This window comes from Staurois parvus, unplaced genomic scaffold (genome assembly GCF_062004578.1).
Source record: "Staurois parvus isolate SC_StPar_1 unplaced genomic scaffold, SC_StPar_1.0 ptg001090l, whole genome shotgun sequence".
NCBI lineage: Eukaryota > Metazoa > Chordata > Amphibia > Anura > Ranidae > Staurois > Staurois parvus.
In genome coordinates this window covers 300,139-314,316 of record NW_028318886.1, presented here as the reverse complement: position 1 = coordinate 314,316, position 14,178 = coordinate 300,139, and the positions used below count along the sequence as shown (strand labels likewise).

Genomic DNA, 14,178 nt, shown 5'->3' with positions numbered 1-14,178 from the left:
CCCACCCCCTGGTTTGGGAGTCTATGTAATATCCTTTTCATCTCTGAATTTTACAAGGATGTACAGCAAAAATGGCTACAGATAAACAGGTACAACTTATGTAGGATACTTTTTTTCATCTCTGTGTATCACCTGAGGCCAGTCACTGGGTATACGTAAGGGTTTACAACCACTTAAACACACAAATATAAGTATTTAAATTCCACAAAGTCACAATTTATTGCAAGTAAATTGAATAACAGTGTATATAGTTTTAATTCAGGAAAAGTCCATTTGTTTCAAAAAATGTTAAATGCAAATTCAATTTTAAAGTATTTTCGAACAACATTCACAAAGTCATCAAATGTACTGAGAATTTTCTGAGAAATGCTCGTATGAATGTTCATTCAAAAATCTGCTAGTGTATGTCCAGCTTAAGAGGGGGCAACAAAAAATAACAATATTTTATCTATGAATTGATCTGGCAACACATATTGAAAGACAACACAATTTATAAAGTCAAACGACCATTTCAGGGGAAAACAAACCAACTTTATGCTATTACTGTATGGAAGTATGGAAATTTCACAAACTAAACAAAGAAAAAAGGATTGGTGTAAAGGGCATGTAGATAACAAAAATGTAATAGATTATTATTTACTATAAATAAATGGCAGTCATCCATGGAAAGTCATTTGTGCTGATGCTAAAGACTGATTTAAAGGACAGGTGTACCTTTGTATCAACTTTTGCAATATGGTCCTCCCACCACCCCAAAGTAAAACTAATACCACTTTACCTTCTTTCCAGAGCCGCAGTCTCCTCTGCACAGCCTGTCAAATAAATATCTCTTCAGTGTTGTCCCCATTGTCTTGTAGAGATCCTCGATGTACAGCTGTATTCAAGTCAATGGGGACTTAAAGTATATGTTACCCCAACATTTCACATTCTTGATAGGAGTCTGTTGTACCATGTACTTATCTTAAAATGTATTCTGTTTTTTTTTGTATTGTTTCCTTTGTGTGAAATCCCTAGTGAATACTGCCAGTCCCTCTGCTTTCCTATTTCAAACTGACCACACTAGTCATGCGAGCACACTTATCTCAGCGTGGTCAGTTTTCTATCTGTGCTGGAAGCACAGCCTGCCTGTAATCCAGTGATCCGACTTGTGCTGACACCCCCCTCCTCTACAACTATTCACTGGGAAGATCAGTGAACTTCTCTTTCTTTACCCCCATCTCTCTAAGCCCTTTATGCAGCTAAAAATAGAGATTATGTGATCACTTATAAATTTTTTTTTTTTTTTAATTGTATTTATAATGTTTTTATATCTATACACAAATGTTTTGCCTTTCATTTCTATTTTAATCTGAATGAGTTGTTTTACAAAGTGAGCGCTTACATATACTTGATGCTGGACATACACTAGCAGAATTTTGTTCAAAATGTTTTATTTTACGAATGTCAGTTAAATTTTCTAATCGTTAGAAAATTCAGAGGAGCAAGATGGAATTTTTTTAAATGCACAAATTTCAAAATGTGTCTATTCACTCTAAAATCAAATGTTAAGAGCAAACAAAATTTTGAAGTACTGTCCACAACATTTGTCAAGTCATCAAATGTACTGAGAATTTTTGTAGAAATGTTTGTTCAAAAATCGACTAGTGTATGGCCAGCAGGGCTGGTGCTTCCACTAGGCAAACCAGGTGGCTGCCTAGGGCAGAGTGCCACCTAGGGGTGTCTGGGTGCAGTACAGGCCGGCACTCTCTCTGTGTGGACCCCACCACATCATGAATGATTTTCCAGCTGAGGGAAGGGGTGGCAGAGGGGAGGAAGAAAGGACAGAAGAAGATGCCTGGTGTCTGGGGCCAGTGTAGCAGCTGAGCTACCACTCCTTCCAGTGTTCCTCTCAGACTCAGTCCCTTACTGCAAGCAGGCTGGCGGCTGCTGATGATCACTGTGGAGTTCCAGCCCTTCTGTTACCATTCCTCAGTGGAGGTGGAGCTGCGCCTGCGGAGGAAGGTAATGTCTGACTCTGATGTCTCGTGTCTGTGTGAGTATAACCCGGCTGGACATCCATCACATGTGCAGTGTGTCAGTGAGTGATGACATCATCACGATCCCAAAGCCTGCTCTTCTAGTTCCTGCTGATGTGTGTCAGTGTTGGTGTGTCACTGTGTGGGATTGCTCAGATCTGGTGTGTGTGTGTGTTACCCTACCACTGCCAGCCACAGATACAGTCCATCCGTGCCACTGATTTTGTTTTTAATATTGGTGCTGGTGGCATCTTATGGCACTTATTTTTGCAAATTAAAAGAAATTTAGCAGTTTTGTGTTTTGTTGATTTAATATTTTCTACTCTTGTTAAACATTTTTTGTTTTTGTTTTTTTTGGGGGGGGGGGGGGGTGCCAGTAGCTGGTCTTTCCTGGGGCCCAAAATAGTCCAGCACAAGCCCGGATGGCCAGCTTTAGTGTGCAGGCATGGCCAGCACTGAAGAAATGTTTGTATTACAGGCTATGGCTCTGGGGCTAAGATAAGAAAGTTGCTAGGAAGGAGATTAGCTTTGGGAGATGAGAGATTGGATTTTGCAAAAGTTTATATAAAGGTACACTTGTCCTTTAAAAAAAAACTCTGGAAAGCATTGTTTATATCTAAACTTTTTTTTTACATTTCGAGGAAAACCCACCCCGCATGAAAACCTTTAATGTTTGTGGGGTCCACATGGTTCTAACTTTGCTGTTTAGTAAAGTTATAAAATGTTGTGAAATGCCTGTGTGCCTCCCCCTCCTCCTGTGCACTTCACTGCAGTCAGCTTTGGGTTCTGCCAAAACAAATGAAGTTGAGCAGCTTCTGCTTCCTACAAACAGGATTCTTCTTCCCTTTGCCACTAGATGGTGATGTCCCTATGGAAAGTACATAATCTGCAGAACTGCTAGTAAAATAACACTCATGCACACGGGACGTTTTTACAGCGGCTGTTTTTGGCTTTTGGCGTTTTTTTCTACAGCCAGTAAATTCCCCTGCATGTTATCCTATGTGTTCATGCACACAGACTGTAATCAGCGTATTTGGCTGGAAAAAAAACCCAGGACTAGTGGGTTTCTAGAGGAGTTTTTTAGCTGTAAAAACACTAACGCTGCAAAACGCAGTAAAAGTGGTATATTGTGACAAACCGTCGTTTTTGGACTTTTTTTGACCCCCCCAAAATTTTTTTTTTTGGTAACAAGAAAAAACGCTAAAAACCACAAATGTGAAAAAATGCGGCTAAACGCTAATGAAAAAAACGCTGAAAAACTTTACACAGCTAACATTACCAGCATTATTAAAACTCCCAGTGTGCATGGAGCCTTATCCCTGCGATGCTGGAGATGACCTTCCTTGCATCATCATCCCAGAAATACCCCAGGACTCATACTTTGACAACTAAGGTTTTTCTGGGTGAATGCTCTTATGAATGACTTACCCTAGGTTCACACATAAGCGTTTTCCACAGCGTTTTGCAGAAACGCAGTACAGTCCATTTAACATGATTTCCTAAGGGACATATTCACATCTGTGCATCTTCACCCGGTGCATGTTTTTTGGAAAGGGTCAGGGACTTTTTTGAACGCAAAAAGTTGCATTTTTGTTCTATAATCTTTAATGGAAATTCTTCAGAAAAGCATGTATTGCGTTTTTGATGCGTTTTAAATCTGCTGAGCAACAAGAACCCCCCACACAAAATGCATCAAAAAAGCTGCAAAAACCCAGGTACAAAAAACGCAAAACGCAATGCAGAAACGGCTCAAACGCGACCTGCATAGGTGTGAACCTAGCCTAAGGCAGATTTGAACAGGTGCAAATAATTTCATTACAACATATTGGATGTATACAAATGTATACAGGTTTTGTTGCTTAATCATCCATGGAATTGTGTGGTTGTATTGGTAGGTTCCAATGTATATTCTGTGTATTTTGCTGCTTACCGACGTTGCTGCATTCATTTTCATGCACACAATTCATTCAATATGTATCTGAATAGAAAGATCCCTCGACTATATAGCTGTGAATAAATTGTACAATCAGATTGCAGGAGCGCAGTCAGCTTTACACTGAAAGGACCCGCTTAAAGTGCGGCAGAGACTGCCTCTCCTCTGAAAAGCAATCCACATTCAGATCGCTTTTCATGTTTGACAGGTTGTGAGAAAGTGGTATGTTGCCTCCTCACCTGATTTAACCCTATATTTGCCGTACTACCGTGCCACCATTGAGTTAATTGCATACAGTTGCGGCGCAGCCCCAGAGAACTGCATTAGCCATGTTCGGCAGTGCCCCCCCCCCCCCCAAAAAAAAAAAAAAACATTTTGCTGTGGCCACAAAGCAGTGCACAGTTGTGAACAGCTGTATGTTAGTGCTCAGGTGGGCTGTTGGTTGGTTGTAAAACCATCTGATTTTTTAGCCCCCAGGCCGCACATGTGAACAAAGCTACAGACTTTCAGTATATATGCAAGTGTGTTAGCAAGAGCATTTTTGCAGTTCTAGCAACCAGTCAGATTCTTTGTTCCACTTTTAGTTCCACACTGCAGAAATGAAAGTTAGAAGCTGATTGGTTTTAATGGACAATAAGAATTGTTCTGACTGGCACACTTTTCATGCATAAGGCCTTGTGTGCTTACTACAGTGACGGAAATAAGTATTTGATCCCCTGCTGATTTTGAATGTTTGCCCACTCACAAAGAAATAGTCTGTCTAAAAATCGAATGGTAGGTGTATTGTAACACAAAAACAGAATAGCAACAAAAAAGTCAAAAGAAATGCATGTCTAACAAATGATGCACTGATTTGCATGTTTATGAGGGAAATAAGTATTTGATCCCCTTCACAAAACATGACTTAGTACTTGGTGGCAAATCCCTTGTTGGCAATCACAGTGGTCAGACGTTTCCTGTAGTTGGCCACCAGGTTTGCATACATCTCAGGAGGGATTTTGGCCCACTCCTCTTGGCAGATCCTCTCCAAGTCATTAAGGTTTGATGGCTGATGTTTGGCAACTCGAACTTTCAGCTCCCTCCACAGATCTTCAATCAGCTTAAGGTCTGGAGACTGGCTAGGCCACTCCAGGACCTTAATGTACTTCTTGAACCACTCCTTTGTTGCCTTGGCCGTGTGTTTTGGGTCATTGTCCTGCTGGAACACCCATCCACGACCCATTTTCAATGCCCTTGCTGAGGGAAGAAGAGGTTCTCACCCAAGATTTGATTGTACATTGCCCCATTGATGCAGTGCAGTTGTCCTGTCCCCTTAGCAAAAAAACACCCCCAAAGCAGAATGTTTCCACCACCATGTTTGACAGTTGGGATGGTGTTCTTGGGGTCATAGGCAGCATTCCTCCTCCTTCAAACACGGCGAGTTGAGTTGATGCCAAAGAGCTCGATTTTGGTCTCATCTGACCACAACACTTTCAACCAGTCCTCCTCTGCATCATTCAGATGTTCAGTGGCAAACTTCAGACGGGCCTGGACATGTGCTTTCTTGAGCAGAGGGACCTTCTGGGCACTGCAGGATTTGAATCCTTGTCAGCGTAGTGTGTTACCAATTGTTTTCTTGGTGACTGTGGTCCCAGCTGCCTGGAGATCATTGACAATATCCTCACATGTAGTTCTGGAATGATTCCTCACTGTTCTCATGATCATTGACACTCCACGAGGTGAGATCTTGCATGGTGCACCAGACCTAGGGAGACACAGTTGTTTTGCGTTTCTTCCATTTGCGAATGATTGCACCAACTGTTGTCACCTTCTCACCAAGCTGCTTGGCAATAATTTGGTGGCCAAGTCCAGCCTTGTGCAGGTCTACAATCTTGTCCCTGACATCCTTGGACAGCTCTTTGGTCTTTGCCATGGTGGACAATTTGGAATGTGATTGTCTGATTTCTCCTGTGGACAGGTGTCTTTTATACAGGTAACAAAATGAAATTAGCAGCACTCCCTTTAAGAGACTGCTTCTAATCTCTGTTACCTGTATGAAAGACATCTGGTAGCCAGAAATCCTGCTGAATGATAGGCGATCAAATACTTATTTCCCTCATGAACATGCAAATCAGTGCATAATTTGTTAGACATGCATTTCTTTTGAATCTGTTGTTGCTATTCTGTCTGTCAGTGTTACAATACACCTATCATTCGATTTTTAGACTGATCATTTCTTTGTGAGTGGGCAAGCATACAAAATCAGCAGGAGATCAAATACTTATTTCCTTCACTGTATGTCTATCCAATATTTCTGCTTTTCCATATCCATAGATCTACTTTTGTGAAGAGAGCTGAACTGCTCATACATATTATGTAGTTACTGTGTTCTGGCATGGAAACACATCAGAGTGGATGATGTGATGTGCTTTCATCTGACTCACTGCACTTTTCTCCAGACTTTATTGTTCTTGGGTGAAAAGCAAATTGTTTGCCTGCTCCCCTCACTAGCGCACGTCATGGAAATGATTTACTCTTAGACATGGCCAAATATGAAGCTTGTGACCATTGTATGGGGGGGATTGCAAGGACAACATAGAGAATTTTTTAGGGCGTTTAAAAACTGTTCAGTCTAGTGCCAGGTCATAGTTAGATACATTTAAGTGACCTTATCACTATTCCAAAAAAGAAGCAGAGCCTGCAAAGAGAATGCTAAAGCTGAACTCCTTGAAAATATTTATTTAAATATATTCCTCAATAGCCATAAAGGGTGATAATTCACTTTTTGCGCACCTGATGTCTTTGCACACCCAGATAATATCTTGTAAAAGACAAAATCACTGTGCTGCTTATACCCTGTGCAGATGGCAGAGCTGAAGGAGGGGCCCAGCAGCTCCATCCACTAAAGGCTAACTTTAGAAAAGTACAGGAGGGGGCGGAGACAAGACCAGTCACTCTGCACAAGAAGAGAGAACAGCAGTGACAGGTCTTTATTACAGGAAGCTCCTGCACAGAGGTAATGTTTCCCATCGGATTACTACACAGATCTGGAAGAAATACACCAAGGACACCTAGATTCTAGTAAGAATATGTCTCTTGTATTTAGACGTTATTTCCTTAACCCGGAATTTAGCTTTAAAACATATTGGCCTGCCACCCCAACACTGAACTCTGCGGTCTTGAAAAAAGAATCTTGCTGAAAAATATTTTGCATCTGACCCACTGCATTGCCCCACCTGCCTCCATATCACCGTGTCCTGTAGTGATTTAGTGAATGAAACCAAAAAGTGCACTCAGCACTTCCAGAAGTGTCAGATGAAGGAGATTTTTCAGCAAGATTATCTCTTCACTGGAGTTTATAGGCGCAGGTGGAAGGATAAGTAAACATGTTCTTTGCAGGTTCATTTTTTTTTTTAAAGGTTTTTCAAATTGTCTTTGCCTGTATACGTCTGACTTTTTAATTGTAAAGATCCCTTATCTGTACATGTATGCCTTTTATACTTGTGAAGCTCTCGTCTTCACCTGTATACATATGCCTTTATACTGTGCTGTCCTACTAACGGTTAGCCGTCAGCTAGCCAATAAAACTGACAGAAGCAGCATTGTGTTTCATTCCAAAACTGAATTTACATCTGTGAACAGTTCTGTAAAACTGCAATACATAAACTGAAATTACAATGTGCTTGTATATATGTCTCTCACAAATGCATTCAATGAAAGCATTTCTAACAAACAGATACCTACAAATAACGTTGAATACATTGAATTGCAATCTAGCTATGTGACTTTAACAAACACAATGAAAGATCTCACAGGCATATGTTTATCTACGTGGGAATGGAGGAGACCTTCACTAGTGTCCTACCTGCAGTAGTTTATGGGAAATCTTTATTTTTAACAAAACATGAGACACTTTCTGTTCTTGTTGAAGGGAATAATAAAAAAAAAAAACAGGTCCAGTTGCAGTGAATACCCAACAGATGACTTCCTGCTCAACACAATGATGATTTGCAGGACAGAAATGGTTTTGACCACCACATTTTCTGGAGCAATAATAGTGGGCATAATGAACATACTGTACAACTGATGGTTTTCCAGTACTAGTGCCTTGTTACATCATCCCCTGCTAGCCGCCTCCTCTGCCAGGTGCTGTTGACATCACTCCCTGCAAGTGCTCCATAGTCATCTGTGAGTGCTTCTGCCAGTTCTGCTGCATCAACTCTGTTACAGTGTTGTTGGAACATTCTAATTAATATACTACCTTGCAGTCTCGAACCTCCGTGTGTATTTCCTTTCTATTTGGGTATCTACCCAGTTTCACCCCTGCCTACACACGTTGCATGTGTTGCTGTTCTTTAATCCTTTTCCAGCTACTGGTGGCCCACATCTTTCACCCAGGTCCTCTCTTTCTCTTCAGTGCACCCTGATTTTCTTTCCCATGCACAAGCTCTTTACTGAAAATTAGAATAACTTGAGACTCACGCTTTTATTTGTGGTTCTCATCAGTTTTTTTTTCAGGAGTACAAAGTAGTGTAGCACTACCCCCTTAGGAGTCGCTGAGTTTTGGGTCCCTCTGCAGCTCTGCACAACGAGGCAACACACATTTTCCTCCACACACTGGAGACAGTAAACAGTCCTTGAGCTTGGTTTGGTGATTTTTATTAGGGGGTAAATAACTTGGATAGAGTTGGGGGGCGTAGGGGATGGCCAAGAAAACTGCAAACTTGAGGACAACTATAAAACAAATGTAGACCAGAAATAGTCTCTCCTTTAAAAGCCTACAAAGCTCTCTTGTGTACTTCCTCGGACCCTCCTCCTCCTCTTACCCCAGCTGCCTGAGGGTATTCACAGGGCAAGGGGACACAGAAGCTGCCAACTTGAAACAGTCCCAGGTGAGGAGCTAGTTGGGTTCTCCACCTGACTGCCATCTTCCCTTATCCGGCCCAGAAGTTGTAGGATTACTCACTATCTCTCCTGCAAGCTTAATGGGTTGATGGCTGTCTTCAGGCCTGATGCTGGGCTGGCTCTTGCCCTGCTCCACAGGCTGTTCTCACTAAGGAGACATTGAGGCTGAGAGATCCTCCTTTCCAGCACCCTGCCAGTAGGTAGGCTCCCTCCTTGGCTCCACACTCCAGCCTCACTCCATCTTCCACCCAACACTGACTGACCTGCTGATCAGGCTCAATCATATTTAAGGGCTGTCCTGGCCCCATGCCAAGCCTCTTGCTTGGGGATTGGCCAAGGTCCCTCAAGTATGCAGGCCAGCTCCTACTCACCCCACCTACTGACTCCTAGAAACTTCTCCAGCTTCTACAGCAGGGGGAGGTATCAGAGAACTGACTTGCAGAGCCCTCTGCCCTGACATTAAGTAATCTAGCTGACGTATACCCAGGCTCCTAACAAACCTTCATCTACAAGAAAAAAATAACTCCCCCTAGCTGAACCTGAAGGGCTTTACATTAGGATGTAATGTTTGTACATATGGTCATTTAATTCAGGGTTTGTTTCTTACTTTGAATTCAGCATTGGATCTTAAAAGCCCAGGCAGTACCAGGCACTCATATGGTACCTCCAGTATCTTCCCAAGGCTGACAAGGCATCTTCCTAAGTGAAGGGCCTACATGATGTTGAAAAAAAAACGTCTCTAACGAAGAGTCCTCTCTGACACACTAAAAAAAAAAACTATCACCTGTAAGCAGTCCTTCTTATCACCTTCTTACAAAACTGTCTGCAAACTCCCGATTGATAAGGAGAAGTCTGTTTTATCCAGTTGTCTCCTTCCAGAGTAATTCACCAATCAGCAACAGGCCATACAATGTTCTTAAAAGTCATCAAAGTCATGGTGTCATTTATTGGCATTTCTGGGCAATTTCCAAGATGAGAAAGAGTGGCATCCTTTACCACAAAGTATGTAAGCAAGGGACATACCCTTGCCATGTTCCAGTGGACCATGAAGAATTAATAAATCAAAAAAATTATTGGTTAAACCCACAGTGTGTTTTTTTTACCACTCCTTTTTCCTTATACTGGGTTTACAAAATAACAAAATTAAATTATTTAAAAGTTGGATGAAAGGTTGGTTGTTGCAGAACTAATTTGGTAGTTAACAACTATAGTCTCCTCCAGCGATGCGACATCTATAAGATCTCTTGCCAGCACTGACACTCGCCAAGATGACATATATCCTGCACATGCACAGGTTTCATTCATCCTGGCAGATGGTGAAAGAATATTGTGAATAGGCAAGTAGAGCTGGCCATACACTAGTAAAATTTTGAACAAAAGTCCACAGGAACATTTATACAAACTTTCTCAGGATACCTGGTATGTTTCTGCAATAAAAAAAAACTTTTCTCATATTTTGAATTTTTATTCAAAGCTCCTCTTTAAATAGCATACATAGACCAAAAAAGAGGGACATGTAAGGAGGAAGGAGTGGCAGAGAGATTTGGTTTCAAAAGAGGGTCGGTCTCCCCAAATAACAGACATTTAGAAGGAATGTGAATGAATGAATGAATAATGCAATGGCACACCATTATATTAAGTGTCTCTCAGCACATTTAATCTCCAAATACTGAAACCGGTAATAATATGATGAAGAAAATGTTCCACTGCTAAACAGTAATTTATCCTATCATTATGTGGACTGAAAGCTTACACCATCTATTATTTACACCAGTATAATACTGTCATGAGTAACAATTTCCGCATTCAGAAAGAATTCAGAAAAGTGTTAGGAGCTCATAGTTACATTATATGGAGGCCCTACAAATATGATCAGAATCCAGAGGCACCTTTTGTTTGCAGAAGCTATATGCTGATCTGTCTTAGTCTCAGGTATAATGAAAAAGAATTCTCCTGCGCTCCAAGACTCAGACAGGTGGCACAAGATGGAACCAGGCCTGGGGAGAACGAACACCACTGCATAAAGGGCTGTGCAGCTCCAAACCAAGGCTGGGGAAGCCCAATCAGCACTGTAAAATGAAATAAAAAACAAGAAGCGCACCAGCCTTGCGCATTACCTCAGCGACCAAAATTTATTACTTGTAAAAAACATACTCACAAACAGCGAATAAAATCAGGCATGTAAGTCCTCTCAGGGACTTGAAGATAACATGAGTCCCATCAGGGGAATAGGTGTTCAGTACAGCTGACGCGTTTCGAAGGGAGTCCCTTCTTCCTCAGAGCTAACTGAACCATACGTGCACCCTCCTATATATACCCATATCTCTGGACTAAAAATAAGCCCTCCCTACCCGGGTTGGGCAGTCTCAGGATAGTAGGAGGGGCCAAAATCTCATAAACTAACCATCAATATTTACAATGCCATTAGAGAGAGATATAACATATAAATTATAAAATGAATAAAATACATAAAATACATAGAGAACATAAAAAACCTATATAAAATATATATCTTAAAAATATATATATATAAAAAAAAAAAAAAAAAAACAAAAAAAAAAAAAAAAAAACCATATATTGCATACGCCACTTGGTGTGCATCTAATCCCTCAATTTGACTATGACACCAGAGGAGATAATGGTCTTCCACAGTTATGAAACATTGTCATGTTCCGTGTTGCATTAGTGCACAATGTGTCCCATGGATACTTCATCCAGAGGACTTGTCATAACGCTGGATGGAAATATAGCGATCAATGTGACAATAATCATAAGTTCTTAATACAGATTGTTAATCACCGGATATTTTGATGGTTAAGTGTCCATAGTGTCACAACCCCATGTATATATATATGTCCAACCATATAGTCAAATCCACCCACACTCAGACCTTCAACCCAGAGCTGTGTGTTTTTTGTATTTTCTACTACCAGGCAGCTGCATGCGTTTCATGATCAGATAATGAAGAGGATTAGATCAGAGCTCTTAGATCCACATGTATATACATTTACACACTCACAGACGTATACATCCACACTCCCACCTTCAATCCTGATGCTGTGTATATTTTATATATATAACTAAATATCACCAGGCAGCTGCATGCGTTTCCCGATCCATTGATGAAGGGGATTTGTAGTCAGCTGCATAGGGAGGACATGAACTTCCCTCATTGCTTGCTGGTTTACCCTGTGGAACGCACGCTACTGCTCCATGCTCCTAACTGCGCATGCGTGAACCTAACCTGCGCATGTGCAGAAGGAAAAAAAAAAAAAAAAAAAAACCAGGGGGGCAGATGTATCCTTATAGTATGAAGCAGTGAGTGGAACAATTATTATTACTATCAGGGCTAATACTAAATAACCATATTCCTTACACTCAGAACATTTCTGTTGATAACAGTATATGTAATGCTGAATATAGAGAATATATATATAAATTATGTATACATATATATATATATATATATATATATACATACTTCAAATACATTCAATACACTAGATACATCAAATGTATTTGAATCGCAACCTAAAATTGGGGTTGTGACACTATGGACACTTAACCATCAAAATATCCGGTGATTAACAATCTGTATTAAGAACTTATGATTATTGTCACATTGATCGCTATATTTCCATCCAGCGTTATGACAAGTCCTCTGGATGAAGTATCCATGGGACACATTGTGCACTAATGCAACACGGAACATGACAATGTTTCATAACTGTGGAAGACCATTATCTCCTCTGGTGTCATAGTCAAATTGAGGGATTAGATGCACACCAAGTGGCGTATGCAATATATGGTTTTTTTTTTTTTTTTTTTTTTTTTTTTTTTTTTTATATATATATATTTTTAAGATATATATTTTATATAGGTTTTTTATGTTCTCTATGTATTTTATGTATTTTATTCATTTTATAATTTATATGTTATATCTCTCTCTAATGGCATTGTAAATATTGATGGTTAGTTTATGAGATTTTGGCCCCTCCTACTATCCTGAGACTGCCCAACCCGGGTAGGGAGGGCTTATTTTTAGTCCAGAGATATGGGTATATATAGGAGGGTGCACGTATGGTTCAGTTAGCTCTGAGGAAGAAGGGACTCCCTTCGAAACGCGTCAGCTGTACTGAACACCTATTCCCCTGATGGGACTCATGTTATCTTCAAGTCCCTGAGAGGACTTACATGCCTGATTTTATTCGCTGTTTGTGAGTATGTTTTTTACAAGTAATAAATTTTGGTCGCTGAGGTAATGCGCAAGGCTGGTGCGCTTCTTGTTTTTTATTTCATTTTATTAGTCTCAGGTATAACATACTGGACTGTACAAAGGTAGTGCTCATTTTAGAGCAGGGGTCAGCAACACGTAGATTGTGGTCTGGACTTGCTGACCCACCATCCCACAGCAACAGAGTGCAATGCAGAGGGACTACTTGTAAAGTAGAAGCTGTAGTAGTTATCAAGAGCGACATAAGCCAATGCCTCCTCTGTGGTGCTGGCTCCTGTCCCATGCGGAGTGATACCATCCTGGCTAGCGGTCTCCAGAGATCTTCAGGTCAATGTGAAGCAATACTCTGGGCATAGAAGTATATGGCTGCTTTCACAATGATGCGCTGTGGTTTACCCTTTCCTGCTGGTTTGCTGCGCTTAGCCATAGACTTCTATTAGAGCCTGTGGATTTTGTGCACCCTCTGAAAGTGAACCAAAACTCCTGAATGCAGAAGGTTTGGCACAGTTTCAGAAAGTACACCACACCTGCAGGATGTAATAGACGTCTACGGCAAAGCGCAATTAACCCAGCAAAGTTGCAGATGCACTGCGCTGCACCGGAGGTGCAGGTAAACTGAAGCACATCGGTGTGAAAGCAGCCTTTTAGAGTGCTCAGATAGGTAAAGGTTTATTTACGTTTGCAATTTGGGAGTGGTAAAACCCCACAGTTAAGACATGATTTTACCACACCCACCCTAACTGCACCCTCTTAAGCTGCAGTGGCCAGGGGTGTACACATGTTTTAGATGCAGCAGAAGTTATAAGCCCTGTCATTGTTGGTGAGTGTAGCATCTGCTAAGCATGACCCATTCAAGTGAATGAGGCCACTCTGCAAGAGCCCTGCAATCTTGTACAGTACAGAAAACAAGGGGTTAAGCAGGCAGCATTGTGTTGCTTTCTCACTACATGCTTTATCCCCTTGGACCCTGCAGAAGCATGCAGTTGCAGGGTGCTTGCAGAGTGGCCCCATTTTCTTAAATGGGTCTCGACTGGCAGGCAGTAGCACCCACCAAGAGCAAGAGGAGGTTTAATTCTTTTTCAGCATGTGTACACCTGTACACCTCAGCAGCT

General features: G+C 41.1%; 1 protein-coding gene across 6 annotated transcripts in view; it reads left to right on the top strand.

Annotated features, from left to right (window-relative positions):
- SORBS3 (sorbin and SH3 domain containing 3) overlaps positions 1-14,178 on the top strand; it is a 74,026-nt gene that overhangs the window by 19,466 nt on the left and 40,382 nt on the right. The window lies entirely within an intron of this gene.